Consider the following 18082-nt stretch of genomic DNA (forward strand, 5'->3'; position numbering starts at 1 on the left):
AACTAGAAATTTTTAATTAGATTCTTGTCTTATGTTTTTATAATCACCTCTCCTTTGATTTTTGAGTCAAATTGTTCACTTTGGAAGTTCTTTAAGAGAAATTACTAATTGTTGTCAATTTTGAGGTCTTCCAAGCCTTTATTCCTTTCAAAGTGTTGCTTAATTTAAACACAGAACTAGAAATTTTTAATTAGATTCTTATTTTATGTTTTTATAATCATCTCTCCTTTGGTTTTTGAGTCAAATTGTTCACTTTGGAAGTTCTTTAAGAGAAATTACTAATTGTTGTCAATTTTGAGGTCTTCCAAGCCTTTATTCCTTTCAAAGTGTTGCTTAATTTAAATACAGAACTAAAAATTTTTAATTAGATTCTTGTCTTATGTTTTTATAATCACCTCTCCTTTGATTTTTGAGTCAAATTGTTCACTTTGGAAGTTCTTTAAAAGAAATTACTAATTGTTGTCAATTTTGAGGTCTGCCAAGCCTTTATTCCTTTTAAAGTGTTGCTTAATTTAAACACAGAACAAGAAATTTTTAATTAGATTCTTGTCTTATGTTTTTATAATCACCTCTCCTTTGATTTTTGAGTCAAATTGTTCACTTTGGAAGTTCTTTAAGAGAAATTACTAATTGTTGTCAATTTTGAGGTCTGCCAAGCCTTTATTCCTTTCAAAGTGTTGCTTAATTTAAACACAGAACTAGAAATTTTTAATTAGATTCTTATTTTATGTTTTTATAATCATCTCTCCTTTGGTTTTTGAGTCAAATTGTTCACTTTGGAAGTTCTTTAAGAGAAATTACTAATTGTTGTCAATTTTGAGGTCTTCCAAGCCTTTATTCCTTTCAAAGTGTTGCTTAATTTAAATACAGAACTAAAAATTTTTAATTAGATTCTTGTCTTATGTTTTTATAATCACCTCTCCTTTGATTTTTGAGTCAAATTGTTCACTTTGGAAGTTCTTTAAAAGAAATTACTAATTGTTGTCAATTTTGAGGTCTGCCAAGCCTTTATTCCTTTTAAAGTGTTGCTTAATTTAAACACAGAACAAGAAATTTTTAATTAGATTCTTGTCTTATGTTTTTATAATCACCTCTCCTTTGATTTTTGAGTCAAATTGTTCACTTTGGAAGTTCTTTAAGAGAAATTACTAATTGTTGTCAATTTTGAGGTCTGCCAAGCCTTTATTCCTTTCAAAGTGTTGCTTAATTTAAACACAGAACTAGAAATTTTTAATTAGATTCTTATTTTATGTTTTTATAATCATCTCTCCTTTGGTTTTTGAGTCAAATTGTTCACTTTGGAAGTTCTTTAAGAGAAATTACTAATTGTTGTCAATTTTGAGGTCTTCCAAGCCTTTATTCCTTTCAAAGTGTTGCTTAATTTAAATACAGAACTAGAAATTTTTAATTAGATTCTTATTTTATGTTTTTATAATCATCTCTCCTTTGGTTTTTGAGTCAAATTGTTCACTTTGGAAGTTCTTTAAGAAAAATTACTAATTGTTGTCAATTTTGAGGTCTTCCAAGCCTTTATTCCTTTTAAAGTGTTGCTTAATTTAAACACAGAACAAGAAATTTTTAATTAGATTCTTGTCTTATGTTTTTATAATCACCTCTCCTTTGATTTTTGAGTCAAATTGTTCACTTTGGAAGTTCTTTAAGAGAAATTACTAATTGTTGTCAATTTTGAGGTCTGCCAAGCCTTTATTCCTTTCAAAGTGTTGCTTAATTTAAACACAGAACTAGAAATTTTTAATTAGATTCTTATTTTATGTTTTTATAATCATCTCTCCTTTGGTTTTTGAGTCAAATTGTTCACTTTGGAAGTTCTTTAAGAGAAATTACTAATTGTTGTCAATTTTGAGGTCTTCCAAGCCTTTATTCCTTTCAAAGTGTTGCTTAATTTAAACATAGAACTAGAAATTTTTAATTAGATTCTTGTCTTATGTTGTTACAATCATCTTTCCTTTGGTTTTTGAGTCAAATTGTTCACTTTGGAAGTTCTTTAAGAGAAATTACTAATTGTTGTCAATTTTGAGGTCTGCCAAGCCTTTATTCCTTTCAAAGTGTTGCTTAATTTAAACACAGAACAAGAAATTTTTAATTAGATTCTTGTCTTATGTTTTTATAATCACCTCTCCTTTAATTTTTGAGTCAAATTGTTCACTTTGGAAGTTCTTTAAGAGATATAACTAATTGTTGTCAATTTTGAGGTCTTCCAAGCCCTTTTATTCCTTCCAAAGTGGTGCTTAATTTAAATACAGAACTAGAAATTTTTAATTAGATTCTTGTCTTATGTTTTTATAATCACCTTTCCTTTGGTTTTTGAGTCAAATTGTTCACTTTGGAAGTTCTTTAAGAGAAATTACTAATTGTTGTCAATTTTGAGGACTTCCAAGCCTTTATTCCTTTCAAAGTGTTGCTTAATTTAAATACAGAACTAAAAATTTTTAATTAGATTCTTGTCTTATGTTTTTATAATCACCTCTCCTTTAGTTTTTGAGTCAAATTGTTCACATTGGAAGTTCTTTAAGAGAAATTAAATAATTGTTGTCAATTTTGAGGTCTTCCAAGCCTTTATTCCTTTCAAAGTGTTGCTTAATTTAAATACAGAACTAGAAATTTTTAATTAGATTCTTATCTTATGTTTTTATAATCACCTCTCCTTTGTTTTTTGAGCCAAATTGTTCACATTGGAAGTTCTTAAAGAGAAATTACTAATTGTCATCAATTTTAAGGTCTTCTAAGTACTCCTATCCATCCCTTTTAATCTGTGTTTTAAATTAAATTATTTACTCTTCATCTTTATCCTCTTCTCAATATTAGAAAGATTTAAGTACCCAACCAGAACTTTGGTGGTATGGGATTTAGTACTACACGTTTGAAAATTAGATATCCTTTCATCTCCAAAGCTGCGAACACGAAAGCAAAAAAGAAAAAGGATTAGAAGAGACGAAATCCATCCAATCAATAGATAGATTATTGCCTCATCATTTCAGTTGAACGAGCCCACGTCCGTGAGAATTGGCCTGCAACGTTTTATGCGTCACGAAAATTAGATCGCGTATTGTTAAAAACCAGGAGGGTAAGACGTAGGTAGAAGTAGTTCCTAGACTGGTATATCACCTGGCCGTGGGGTCCCCTTCCACGGCAGCCGTCACGGAAGTGCACGTCGAGGAGGCTGCGTCGCAAAAAAAAGCTCAACAATCGCGAAAAGATGCTCTCGCTCTTGCGGAACTGACAACTGATGAATTTCCGTTGGGTCAACCCGATTACGGCCTAGTAACATGCACCCCGTGAGTGTGTGCGTGTCCTGGGGGGGTCCTTCAAGATGATACTGTGGCACCGGGGACTTAATTTCAATGCTCCCAAAGAGTTCACATCAATGGTCCAAATTAAATTATGGTTTTTATAATGGAGGGCTGAACACTTGAATCCACATCAAGTGCTTGTAAGCATAATGGTTGTTCGGTATGTAACTGATACAAGATGTGTCCTTTTTTTATGCCTTCCATTTTGTGTCTACTAACTTCTAATTTACCCTCTTCCTTTCTACAATTTTTGTGTGTATTAACTGCCCCAACATGCTTTTCAAGCTTTAAACACCTCGAAAATTAGGAACATTTGAAACTTATTGACTCTAGTACTTCGGTACTGTCTTTGGTTTAAATCTTCCCCCTTTTTTTCTTAGTTGCACAACTTAATTGAAGGTTTAAACATCTAAACCAGACTTCTTCCTTTAGTTTAAGCCTTTCTTTGATCATTTTCTAGATACAAAGCTTGCTTGTCTGGTGCCTAATGGGGTTGTAAAGATAAAATTTCTTGCCCATCGTAAACCACGACACCGTTAGTGCCAAAAACAAGTCACCAAACCCTTACATTAATTTATAGCCGAAGATAAGAACTCCAACACTTGCTCCATCGATTTTCGCAGTACCAAGTCACTTGCCCGTCCGTCGACGGCCCAAATACGGTCCCTTGGGGCAGCCGTCCGGGGTCGCCGAGGTACCCGTACCCGGGCCGACTTTCCCACAATGTCTTTCGACCGCGAAAAAGGGTCCCATGTCGGAATCCTAGATCTAGTTTTGATTGCGTGTATCGCCGATGACTAAGTAATTTTCGTCCCACCCTTTTTACGGCGACGCGCCGGACGCTAACCCCTTTTTAATTTTAACGATCGACTTCGTGTGTGTGTGTGTGTGTGTAGCCCGTTTTTTCTGCCCATAACAAAAAGCGATTTTCCTTTGGGGATACTTGAATTTATGCGTTTCGTATTTATGAGGATTTAGGCACGGTGGTCAGTGTGTATGTGGAAAGTGAATGGTGATTTCTATTCATTGCCTCGGTGCGGACAATGATGGGTGATTTATGGCGAATATATACTTTTGGTAGAAGATTTAGCGTAACTGGAAATTAGTTCTAGTTTTCACAACATTCATTGTTATGTTTCACTTTTTATAACTCTTTTTAAACATAGTTACACGTTGGTACACCTCCCTTTCTTCTTTCCTCTCTTTTCATCATTGCTGGATTGAATCAATGTGATTGAGGAAGATAATGAGCAAAAGTGTTTTATATACTAATTAATTTTATAATTATGTGACTAATTATCTTCGTCTATAGAAGTACAAACGTCAGTTTAGGTGAATGACCATTCTACCTCAATTTCTAGATGTGCAGATCAATTTTGATGAAGATAAATTTGTAATTTCTTTTAGAAACATAATACAGGATAACATTTTTACTTCAATGAGGCAACAAAGTGGTTTTATATTCTAATTATCTACATAGTTAAATGGCAATTCACTCTTCAATTCTAGAAGTAGTGCAAGAGAATAATTTTGATAATGATAACTCTGTAATTCCTTTTACAAACAGTATAAGATGATATTTTTACATCAATGAAACAATGAGGAAACATGACTTTGTATTCTAATTAGTGTGACACTTAAATGACAATTCTATCCCAAATTCTAGAAGTACAGAAGCATTTTGATGATGATAAATTTGTAATTTCTTTTAGAAACATAATACAGGATAACATTTTTACTTCAATGAGACAACAAATTGGTTTTATATTCTAATTATCTTCAAAGTTAAATGGCAATTCACTCTTCAATTCTAGAAGTAGTGCAAGAGAATAATTTTGATAATGATAACTCTGTAATTCCTTTTACAAACAGTATAAGATGATATTTTTACATCAGTGAAACAATAAGGAAACATGACTTTGTATTCTAATTAGTGTGACACTTAAATGACAATTCTATCCCAAATTCTAGAAGTACAGAAGCATTTTGATGATGATAAATTTGTAATTTCTTTTAGAAACATAATACAGGATAACATTTTTACTTCAATGAGGCAACAAATTGGTTTTATATTCTAATTATCTTCAAAGTTAAATGACAATTCACTCTTCAATTCTAGAAGTAGTGCAAGAGAATAATTTTGATAATGATAACTCTGTAATTCCTTTTACAAACAGTATAAGATGATATTTTTACATCAATGAAACAATGAGAAACATGACTTTGTATTCTAATTAGTGTGACACTTAAATGACAATTCTATCCCAAATTCTAGAAGTACAGAAGCATTTTGATGATGATAAATTTGTAATTTCTTTTAGAAACATAATACAGGATAACATTTTTACTTCAATGAGACAACAAATTGGTTTTATATTCTAATTATCTTCAAAGTTAAATGACAATTCACTCTTCAATTCTAGAAGTAGTGCAAGAGAATAATTTTGATAATGATAACTCTGTAATTCCTTTTACAAACAGTATAAGATGATATTTTTACATCAATGAAACAATGAGGAAACATGACTTTGTATTCTAATTAGTGTGACACTTAAATGACAATTCTATCCCAAATTCTAGAAGTACAGAAGCATTTTGATGATGATAAATTTGTAATTTCTTTTAGAAACATAATACAGGATAACATTTTTACTTCAATGAGGCAACAAATTGGTTTTATATTCTAATTATCTTCAAAGTTAAATGACAATTCACTCCTCAATTCTAGAAGTAGTGCAAGAGAATAATTTTAATAATGATAACTCTGTAATTCCTTTTACAAACAGTATAAGATGATATTTTTACATCAATGAAACAATGAGGAAACATGACTTTTTATTCTAATTAGTGTGGCACTTAAATGACAATTCTATCCCAAATTCTAGAAGTACAGAAGCATTTTGATGATGATAAATTTATAATTTCTTTTAGAAACATAATACAGGATAACATTTTTACTTCAATGAGGCAACAAATTGGTTTTATATTCTAATTATCTTCAAAGTTAAATGACAATTCACTCTTCAATTCTAGAAGTAGTGCAAGAGAATAATTTTGATAATGATAACTCTGTAATTCCTTATACAAACAGTACCAGAAGATCTTTTTACATCAATGAAACAATGAGGAAACATGACTTTGTATTCTAATTAATGTGACACTTAAATGACAATTCTATCCCAAATTCTAGAAGTACAAAAGCACTTTGATGATGATAAATTTGTAATTTCTTTTAGAAACATAATACAGGATAACATTTTTACTTCAGTGAGACAACAAATTGGTTTTATATTCTAATTATCTTCAAAGTTAAATGACAATTCACTCTTCAATTCTAGAAGTAGTACAAGAGAATAATTTTGATAAAGATAACGGTGTAATTCCTTTTACAAACAGTATAAGATGATATTTTTACATCAATGAAACAATGAGGAAACATGACTTTGTATTCTAATTAGTGTGACACTTAAATGACAATTCTATCCCAAATTCTAGAAGTACAGAAGCATTTTGATGATGATAAATTTGTAATTTCTTTTAGAAACATAATACAGGATAACATTTTTACTTCAATGAGGCAACAAATTGGTTTTATATTCTAATTATCTTCAAAGTTAAATGACAATTCACTCCTCAGTTCTAGAAGTAGTGCAAGAGAATAATTTTAATAATGATAACTCTGTAATTCCTTTTACAAACAGTATAAGATGATATTTTTACATTAATGAAACAATGAGGAAACATGACTTTTTATTCTAATTAGTGTGACACTTAAATGACAATTCTATCCCAAATTCTAGAAGTACAGAAGCATTTTGATCATGATAAATTTGTAATTTCTTTTAGAAACATAATACAGGATAACATTTTTACTTCAGTGAGACAACAAATTGGTTTTATATTCTAATTATCTTCAAAGTTAAATGATAATTCATTCTTCAATTCTAGAAGTAGTACAAGAGAATAATTTTGACAATGATAACTCTGTAATTCCTTTTACAAACAGTATAAGATTATATTTTTACATTAATGAAACAATGAGGAAACATAACTTTGTATTCTAATTAGTGTGACACTTAAATGACAATTCTATCCTAAATTCTAGAAGTACAGAAGCATTTTGATGATGATAAACTTGTAATTCCTTTTAGAAACAAAATACAGGATAACATTTTTAGATCAATGAGGCAATAAAATGGTTTTATGTTCTGATTATCTTCACCATTAAGTGTCAATTTTTTCTGTTCAGGATAAACTAAATATGGTTTTTAGAAAATTTGGAAAACCTATGTCATCACTTAATGACTCAACTATGTTGTAGCAAAATTCGTGAAAGAGTGAATTAATTCAGCTTTTTATTGTATTTTTTCACCAATCAAAGGATCATGACTATGCAACTTTGTCCATCACACCCCATACGAAAAATATCCCATTATACTGAACAACATGATAACACACAACCCTCGACAGTACACAGTTTAATTGAGTCAGTTTCGGTTTCGTGCCATTGTTGGGTGAATGATTCGCGGATTTGTCCCGCGCAAATAATGGATGATGGACGCGTGCAATATGGTGGTCATACCACCTCATGCTGCGCCTTTCAACTTACCCCGCACTGGACAACAACAACAACAACCCCACGCGTATCACCAACACCCCCTTCAATACGTGAAATATTCTTATTATAATTTGATCTAATTAACGACTCACATTAGTATTTAATTACGTTACTAACTAACGAGGGTGGTCTTTCATGCATTTACGCTTTTTTAAAGCGGGACGGGGTCAATTCGTCCGGGTCCATTGTAGTTTTACGGTTGGCAAAATAAAATTATCATGGATTTTGGAGATTATCACGGTCCTAAGCAAATATTTAGGCTGACGTGCCAATAAAGCATCGGATGGGACTGTTTCCCGAAAGGATTACCAGTTTATTACCTCCGGGTCTTCATAAACTGGGCGAATTAGATGTGCAAACAGTATCGAACTCGTCAATGGGGCTTAAGGCTTTCTAATGGCAACGGCCTCTAAAAAGTGAAAAGGGGGAAACGATTTTCTGGTAATACAGTTAGTTTATTTACAACCGTGGTGTTACGTAAAACTGTAACTAACAGGTGATGGAATGGTCGTAACATCTGTCTTAATGCTGGTGATGTGGAAGATACGTATCTTAAAGCACAGCTGATTTAACAAAATACCAGGCATTTCTTTCCACCGGGCACGGGTGCAATGACAAAAGGGGCAGGAAGCATTATATAATATTTCGGGAGGAAACTACGAATTGTGCAATTTTTTACAAACGGTTTTCTGTAGTAAATTAAATTATTGTAATTTGGAGTTGTAATCATTTGGTTAAATTATTATAATTTTTCTCTTCTTATTGTCATTGAAGATAAATAAGTGTACAATTTTAACTTGACATCTTCTTCCATAAAAGTTAGGTTAGATTAGGTTAAATTTATTGTAAATTGTCAATTTTAACCTTAAATTCACAGAGTAGAAAAAGATTTTTTCTATGTAACAACTGACAGAACACATAATTCATTTTTTATACTATCTTATTATTTTTAATAGTTTTTTTTTTGTCTTTTTAAAAAACAAACTTAAATCTGTGAAGAATTTTAACTTGACATCTTCCTCCATAAAAGTTAGGTTAAGTTAGGTTAAATTTATTGTCAATTGTCAAATTTAACCTTAAATTGACAACATAGAAGAAGGTTTATTCTATGTAAAAAGTGACAACACATAATTCATATTTTCTACAATTCAAATTTAATTTTAAAATAGTTTTTTTGTGTACTTAAAGTCGTTGAAGTAGAACATAAAAGAAAAAATATTCGTTGTAAAATGTCCCTTTTAAATAATATGAATTTTGAAAAGAGGATTATATGAAACTTTTATTTGTGTGTGAATGGACATTGGACCTTTAACAATTTAAATAAAGTTCTTCCGGATACCATTGAGGTCCTAAATAAACGAAGGTTTCAATTAGCATCTCTTTGTGATAAATGAACTAAGAAGGTCTTATTTTGCACCTCAGTTATTAAAGTATCTTAACTTGACACATTTTTGTATTTACTTCTTTGATCACTCAGCAACTCTGCAGTTAAAATTGAAGTGTTTGATGATGTGGCATTAAAAATACTAAATACTTTAATATGACATTAAGAAGCCTCTCTCAAAGTTCCCATTGTCAAAACTACAGATAATTTTATGGAATATACATATTAAGGACTTTTAAACATTATAAAAGTCTTTTTGGGAGTAATTGAAGAACTAAATAGAGGAAGATTTCAATTATCATCTCTTTAAAATAAATAAACTGGAAATATTTTGCAACTTCAGTCATTAAAACCTCTTAACTTGACACCTTCCTCCATTTATGTCTTCAATTTATTGAATCAACTGCCAATTGATGTCTCATCATGTTTTGGTCAATCAAATTATCATTTTGAAAATGTTTTTCCCTTTTTGTTATTGTTAAAATAGTTCTTTTGAAGTATCTGTCAAAACTGGAGATAAATTTATATGTGAAGGAATTATAAACATCATAAAGTTCTTTAAAGGAGTCTTTTGATGGTAATTGAAGACCTATATAGAAGAAGACTTCAATGCCCATCTCTTTAAAACAAATAAACTGGAAATATTTAGGCCTTCAGTCATTAAAAAGTCTTAACTTCCTCCATTTGTGTCTTCAATTTATTGAATCTTGTTCTACATCATTTTATATTTCTACCAAGTGCCAATTTTGATCACTAATCATGTTTTGGTTAATCAAATTAACATTTTGAAAAAGCTTTTCCCTTTTTATTGTTGTTAAAACAGAAGTATTTATCAAAACTGAAGATAATTTTATATGTGAAGGAATTATAAACACCATAAAGGTCTTTAAAGGAGTCTTTTGATGGTAATTGAAGACCTAAACAGAAGAAGACTTCAATGACCTTCTCTTTAAAACAAATAAATTGGAAATATTTAGGCCTTCAGTCATTAAAAAGTCTTAACTTCCTCCATTTGTGTCTTCAATTTATTGAATCTTGTTCTACATCATTTTATATTTCTACCAAGTGCCAATTTTGATCACTAATCATGTTTTGGTTAATCAAATTATCATTTTGAAAAAGCTTTTCCCTTTTTATTGTTGTTAAGACAGAAGTATCTGTCAAAACTGGAGATAATTTTATATGTGAAGGAATTATAAACATCATAAAGGTCTTTAAAGGAGTCTTTTGGTGACAATTGAAGACCTAAATAGAAGAAGACTTCAATGACCATCTCTTTAAAACAAATAAATTGGAAATATTTAGGCCTTCAGTCATTAAAAAGTCTTAACTTCCTCTATTTATGTCTTCAATTTATTGAATTTTGTTCTACATCATTTTATATTTCTACCAAGTGCCAATTTTGATCACTAATCATGTTTTGGTTAATCAAATTATCATTTTGAAAAAGCTTTTCCCTTTTTATTGTTGTTAAGACAGAAGTATCTATCAAAACTGGAGATAATTTTATATGTGAAGGAATTATAAACATCAAAAAGATCTTTAAACGAGTCTTTTGAAGACTTAAATAGAAGAAGACTTCAATGATCATCTCTTTAAAGCTAATAAACTTTACACCTTCAAACATTAAAACTTCTTAACTTGACACCTTCCTCCATTTACATCCTCAATTTTGATGATTTATAATTTTTTGATCAAGTTGAAATAGTTTCTTTCTCTTCTGAATGTCATCAGTGACAAATGAAGACCTAAATAGATGAAGGTTTCAATGATGATAAGTAAATTAAGAAAATTTTGTCTTCCACTTTGAGTAATTTATAAATCTTAATTTGACACCTTCATCCTTTTAAGTCTTCAATTATTAATGGTTGTTCCACACCATTTCATAAATTTTGGCAATTGCCAATTGACCAAAGTATTGGAGGAGTTCCAATTTTGATGAGGTGATGACATTGGATCAAACATTGGCAACTTTGGTAGCAAAAACCTTTCGTGACACACCATGAGAATCAGCCCACTTACCACTGGATGAACGAAACAAATTATCCAAATCGAAATAAATCAACCACCACACTAAACACCTTCGCACAGTTCGTGTAATCCAAGAGTCCTCCTCATAGTAGCAACACGCGACAATCACCAACACCACGTCCTTAGCTAGACTGACACGTTGGCGCGCAGTGCCTGACTGGTCGTTAAAGTTACCTGGCCTTACCTGGCCAACCTCGTGGCGGTGCGCGTGGTGGGGGACGCGAAGGGGATGCCCCCACCGCCGCTCTCGCCTCCGGGCGGGATGGACCGGTGCAGACGTCCTTGGCGGATTTCTTTGCCGCGCGACCGGACCGGACCCGCCAAGGGTGTGGCGGTACCGATCGCACCGGGATTTGAATTTGAATGGCGGAGTGCGACCAGAAGTGGTCCACGAGCCGGAAGTGGAGCTTCTTCCAAATTTCCTCGTTAACCTCATCAAGACGTCACCATCAAGAATCATTTATATTTTATTTATTTAATGTTGGAGTGAGTTGGCTAATTTTGGAAGAGGAAATTAAGGGGATGCACTTCCCATGACCGGGGCTGAGAAATGGCCCCGTTTTGGCTTATCTCGAAGGACGATCTTAGATTGGTCTTTTAACTAAACTTGTAATGTGATATATTATTTTTATAGCCCATATCTACAACTTCCATCTCTGATTTAATGTGCAGATATTTATTGACGGTGATATAATTAAGCTATAATTTATTTGGATCACGTGCTGAAATATTATTTATTTAATTTATCAATTCGAAAAAAGCATAAACAGATCGTTTCTGCGCAATAATTCTCACGATGATACAAATAAGATGAAGTGACAGATGACAAGATCTTCTTTGTATTTCATACTTAGATAAGAAATTTTGGCTCAGCTGCATTTATTTTAAATACAATATAAATGGCATGTGTATTTTTTAAATATTTGCACATGAAGGAGTGTATAAATGTATCCAATTTAATCTTATGTATTTTTTGTAGACTAAATAAATAAATATTATTAAATGTTGGTTTCAATTTTATTAAAAATAAAGACCATATTTATCATTCATTTAGATTCTTCAGAGTCTTTAAATTTTATTTTCTTGTATTCTTTAATTTATTCAAACAGTTGATTCTTTATTTTCATTGATATTTAAATTCAATAAAATCTTTTTTATTATTAATTATTAATTTATCACTTTAAATCCCTGAAAATATATTTTTTTTAAATTATTCCTATTTTTGGTTTCTTTAAATCTTTAAACTGAAAGAAATCTTAAGTTTCATCAGACTTCGTATTCTATCTTTGAGACTATTTAGAGATCCTTTTGTATCTTTAAATTAATGAGTTTCTTCAAGTTCTTCAGATTCTTTCAGTTGTTTCTACTTTTAAAGATATTTTAATTTGTCGTGTTCTTTAAATTCAGTTAAGATATTTGACTTTTTAGTTTTCTGAAACTTTTCATATTCTTTAGATTGTTTCCATATTGATTTTTATTATATTTATCAATTTATTAGAATCTTTAGTTTTTCTAGATACTTTATTCTCTTTAAATTCTTCAGATTCTATTGAATCTTTAACTTAATGAGTTTCTTCAAATTCTTCAGATTCTTTCAGCTGTTTCTACTTTCAAAGATATTTTAATTTGTCGAGTTCTTTAATTCAGTTAAGATATTTGACTTTTTAGTTTTCTGAAACTTTTCATATTCGTTAGATTGTTTCCATTTTGTTTTTTTTTATATTTATGAATTTATTAGAATCTTTAGTTTTTCTAGATACTTTATTCTCTTTAAATTCTTCAGATTCTATTGTACCTTTAAATTAACGAGATTCTTCAGGTTCTTCAGATTCTTTCAGTTGTTTCTACTTTTAAAGATATTTTAATTTGTCGAGTTCTTTAAATCAGTTAAGATATTTGACTTTTTAGTTTTCTGAAACTTTTCATATTCGTTAGATTGTTTCCATTTTGTTTTTTTTTTATATTTATGAATTTATTAGAATCTTTAGTTTTTCTAGATACTTTATTCTCTTTAAATTCTTCAGATTCTATTGTACCTTTAAATTAACGAGATTCTTCAGGTTCTTCAGATTCTTTCAGTTGTTTCTACTTTTAAAGATATTTTAATTTGCCAAGTTCTTTAATTCAGTTAAGATATTTGACTTTTTAGTTTTCTGAAACTTTTCATATTCTTCAGATTGTTTCCATTTTGATTTTTATTATATTTATAAATTTATTAGAATCCCTAGTTTTTCTAGATACTTTATTCTCTTTAAATTCTTCAGATCCTATTGTATTTTTAAATTAATGAGTTTCTTCAAGTTCTTCAGATTCTTTCAGTTGTTTCTACTTTTAAAGATATTTTAATTTGTCGAGTTCTTTAAATCAGTTAAGATATTTGACTTTTTAGTTTTCTGAAACTTTTCATATTCGTTAGATTGTTTCCATTTTGTTTTTTTTTTATATTTATGAATTTATTAGAATCTTTAGTTTTTCTAGATACTTTATTCTCTTTAAATTCTTCAGATTCTATTGTACCTTTAAATTAACGAGATTCTTCAGGTTCTTCAGATTCTTTCAGTTGTTTCTACTTTTAAAGATATTTTAATTTGCCAAGTTCTTTAATTCAGTTAAGATATTTGACTTTTTAGTTTTCTGAAACTTTTCATATTCTTCAGATTGTTTCCATTTTGATTTTTATTATATTTATAAATTTATTAGAATCCCTAGTTTTTCTAGATACTTTATTCTCTTTAAATTCTTCAGATCCTATTGTATTTTTAAATTAATGAGTTTCTTCAAGTTCTTCAGATTCTTTCAGTTGTTTCTACTTTTAAAGATATTTTAATTTGTCGAGTTCTTTAAATCAGTTAAGATATTTGACTTTTTAGTTTTCTGAAACTTTTCATATTCGTTAGATTGTTTCCATTTTGTTTTTTTTTTATATTTATGAATTTATTAGAATCTTTAGTTTTTCTAGATACTTTATTCTCTTTAAATTCTTCAGATTCTATTGTACCTTTAAATTAACGAGATTCTTCAGGTTCTTCAGATTCTTTCAGTTGTTTCTACTTTTAAAGATATTTTAATTTGCCAAGTTCTTTAATTCAGTTAAGATATTTGACTTTTTAGTTTTCTGAAACTTTTCATATTCTTCAGATTGTTTCCATTTTGATTTTTATTATATTTATAAATTTATTAGAATCCCTAGTTTTTCTAGATACTTTATTCTCTTTAAATTCTTCAGATCCTATTGTATTTTTAAATTAATGAGTTTCTTCAAGTTCTTCAGATTCTTTCAGTTGTTTCTACTTTTAAAGATATTTTAATTTGTCGAGTTCTTTAAATCAGTTAAGATATTTGACTTTTTAGTTTTCTGAAACTTTTCATATTCGTTAGATTGTTTCCATTTTGTTTTTTTTTATATTTATGAATTTATTAGAATCTTTAGTTTTTCTAGATACTTTATTCTCTTTAAATTCTTCAGATTCTATTGTACCTTTAAATTAACGAGATTCTTCAGGTTCTTCAGATTCTTTCAGTTGTTTCTACTTTTAAAGATATTTTAATTTGCCAAGTTCTTTAATTCAGTTAAGATATTTGACTTTTTAGTTTTCTGAAACTTTTCATATTCTTCAGATTGTTTCCATTTTGATTTTTATTATATTTATAAATTTATTAGAATCCCTAGTTTTTCTAGATACTTTATTCTCTTTAAATTCTTCAGATCCTATTGTATTTTTAAATTAATGAGTTTCTTCAAGTTCTTCAGATTCTTTCAGTTGTTTCTACTTTTAAAGATATTTTAATTTGTCGAGTTCTTTAAATCAGTTAAGATATTTGACTTTTTAGTTTTCTGAAACTTTTCATATTCGTTAGATTGTTTCCATTTTGTTTTTTTTTTATATTTATGAATTTATTAGAATCTTTAGTTTTTCTAGATACTTTATTCTCTTTAAATTCTTCAGATTCTATTGTACCTTTAAATTAACGAGATTCTTCAGGTTCTTCAGATTCTTTCAGTTGTTTCTACTTTTAAAGATATTTTAATTTGCCAAGTTCTTTAATTCAGTTAAGATATTTGACTTTTTAGTTTTCTGAAACTTTTCATATTCTTCAGATTGTTTCCATTTTGATTTTTATTATATTTATAAATTTATTAGAATCTTTAGTTTTTCTAGATACTTTATTCTCTTTAAATTCTTCAGATCCTATTGTATTTTTAAATTAATGAGTTTCTTCAAGTTCTTCAGATTCTTTCAGTTGTTTCTACTTTTAAAGATATTTTAATTTGTCAAGTTCTTTAATTCAGTTAAGATATTTAACTCTTTAGTTTTCTGAAACTTTTCATATTCTTTAGATTGTTTCCATTTTGATTTTTATTATATTTATGAATTTATTAGAATCTTTAGTTTTTCTATATACTTTATTCTCTTTAAATTCTTCAGAATCTATTGTACCTTTAAATTAACGAGATTCTTCAGGTTCTTCAGATTCTTTCAGTTGTTTCTACTTTTAAAGATATTTTAATTTGTCAAGTTCTTTAATTCAGTTAAGATATTTAACTCTTTAGTTTTCTGAAACTTTTCATATTCTTTAGATTGTTTCCATTTTGATTTTTATTATATTTATGAATTTATTAGAATCTTTAGTTTTTCTATATACTTTATTCTCTTTAAATTCTTCAGAATCTATTGTATCTTTAAATTAACGAGATTCTTCTGGTTCTTCAGATTCTTTCAGTTGTTTCTACTTTTAAAGATATTTTAATTTGTCGAGTTCTTTAATTCAGTTAAGATATTTAACTCTTTAGTTTTCTGAAACTTTTCATATTCTTTAGATTGTTTCCATTTTGATTTTTATTATATTTATGAATTTATTAAAATCTTTAATTTTTCTAGATACTTTATTCTCTTTAAATTCTTCAGATCCTATTGTATCTTTAAATTACTGAGTTTCTTCAAGTTCTTCAGATTCTCTCAGTTGTTTCTACTTTTAAAGATATTTTAATTTGTCAGATTCTTAATTTAATTAACATATTTAACTTTTTCTATTATATCTTTAAACTAATGAGATTCTTCAGGTTTCTATTTTTTAGATATTTTAATTTCGTGTCTACTTTAAAATATTTGACTTTTTAGATTTCTCATATTTTTCATTTTCTTTAGAATGATTTTATTTTGTTTTTTCTTAGATTTCTAAATCCATTAGATTCTTTATTCTCTTTAAATTCTTGAGAATATACTGTCTCTTTAAATTAAACAGATTCTTCTTATTTTAACATTCTCTTTAAATTCTTAATCAACAGTTACAATTAGACTTTTCAGGACCTTTAAATTCTTCAAATGATTTAAATTTAATTTTACGATGATGCGCCCCATTTTATTGCCAGTGTCGTCTAATAAATCCGCCAATAACAATGTCTTTCGGACGTCAGATAATAGAAAAAATTGCGCACCACCTTGTGCCAATTACTTCCGGCATTGTGAGTTCCCATTTTCCTAAAATATGTGAAAGAATTTACTAACGCATGGATGGTTTGCAATTACCGAAGTCTTACACAATCCGGAGATAATTCCCTTAACCACCCTTATTTTTCTGTATTCGGCACCCATGGCATGTGAAATGCGGAGCGGGACGATTATCATTGATTGGAATGTATGCCCCAATAAATACGGCCGTGCACAGTCATGTTTACTGTCGCCATTTATTTAGTTTCTTTCAAAAAATTTCGCAAAATAGGGGAGACACATTGGTAGAATGGGTGTCTGTGAAAAATCCGCTTTTATTCAATAATTTGACTCAATTTTTAGTACCAAAATTAAATAAACAAAAATGTGATATTTTATGATAATTAAGGGGGCAAATAAGTCGAAAACATGTTTTTTTAATTAAAGGGGGTGATTGTTTTCATAAAACCCGCATATATAAGTTTTTAAAATGAAATAAATATAACGTAATCAAAGATTAATGATGGTCGACATACCTTACATTAGTTTCACCAGTTCTTGATACATGACCCTCTTTACTTTTGAACTTTTGGAATAATTAATTACAGCCTTTTACTCATGAGGGGACACTTAATTATCACTATTGTTACGCATAAGATGTTACCAAGAAGAGTTATTAATTATAAAGTGGAGTAACCGTTATATTAAAATGTATTTTAATAAAATTAAAGATAATACTGATTTAAAAAATCTTTAATTAAATAATTATTTCAATAAATTTATACTGAAATGTTATTTCATTTATTTGTATAAAAATTCAATTAGTTATTTTTCAAAATATATTTCCCACATAATGTAAATAAAATGAAGATTCTAAAGATTTTAAAGAGTCTAATAAACTAAATAGTGAATTTAAAATAAATAAATTAAAGTGTCTGAAATGTGCAATAGAAATAATCTAAAAAATATAAAAAATCTTAAAGATTTAAAGAGAATAAAGGGACTAAAGAGTTTAATAATACTGAAAACTAAAAAATAAATAAATAAATGAAAGTGTCCAAAGACAAGACGAAAGAATTTAAAGAGTTTAAAGATACTAATTAATTTAAAGTATTTCTAAATTCCCTAAAATATAAAAGAATAAAGAGTCTGATGGAACTAAAAAGTAGAGAATTTAAATAAATTAAAGATTTCACAATTTAAAGAGTGTTAATCTAAATAAAGAAGTATTTGAAGGTAATAAAGAAACTAAAGATTTTAAAGAAATAAAAAATTCAAAGAAGAAAAAAAAAAAGTAAAAACAATGTAT

General features: G+C 28.8%; 1 protein-coding gene across 3 annotated transcripts in view; it reads right to left on the reverse strand.

Annotated features, from left to right (window-relative positions):
* Positions 1–11475, reverse strand: part of LOC109602693 (uncharacterized) — a 54535-nt gene extending 43060 nt beyond the window's left edge. For all 3 annotated transcript variants that reach the window (XM_049965050.1, XM_049965049.1, XM_049965048.1), the window contains exon 1: positions 11336–11475. The gene's annotated coding sequence lies outside the window, so the exon portion shown is untranslated. The remainder of the gene's footprint in view (positions 1–11335) is intronic.
* Positions 11476–18082: the final 6607 nt, after the last annotated feature.

The sequence above is a fragment of the Aethina tumida genome, chromosome 3, assembly GCF_024364675.1.
Source record: "Aethina tumida isolate Nest 87 chromosome 3, icAetTumi1.1, whole genome shotgun sequence".
Taxonomy (NCBI): domain Eukaryota; kingdom Metazoa; phylum Arthropoda; class Insecta; order Coleoptera; family Nitidulidae; genus Aethina; species Aethina tumida.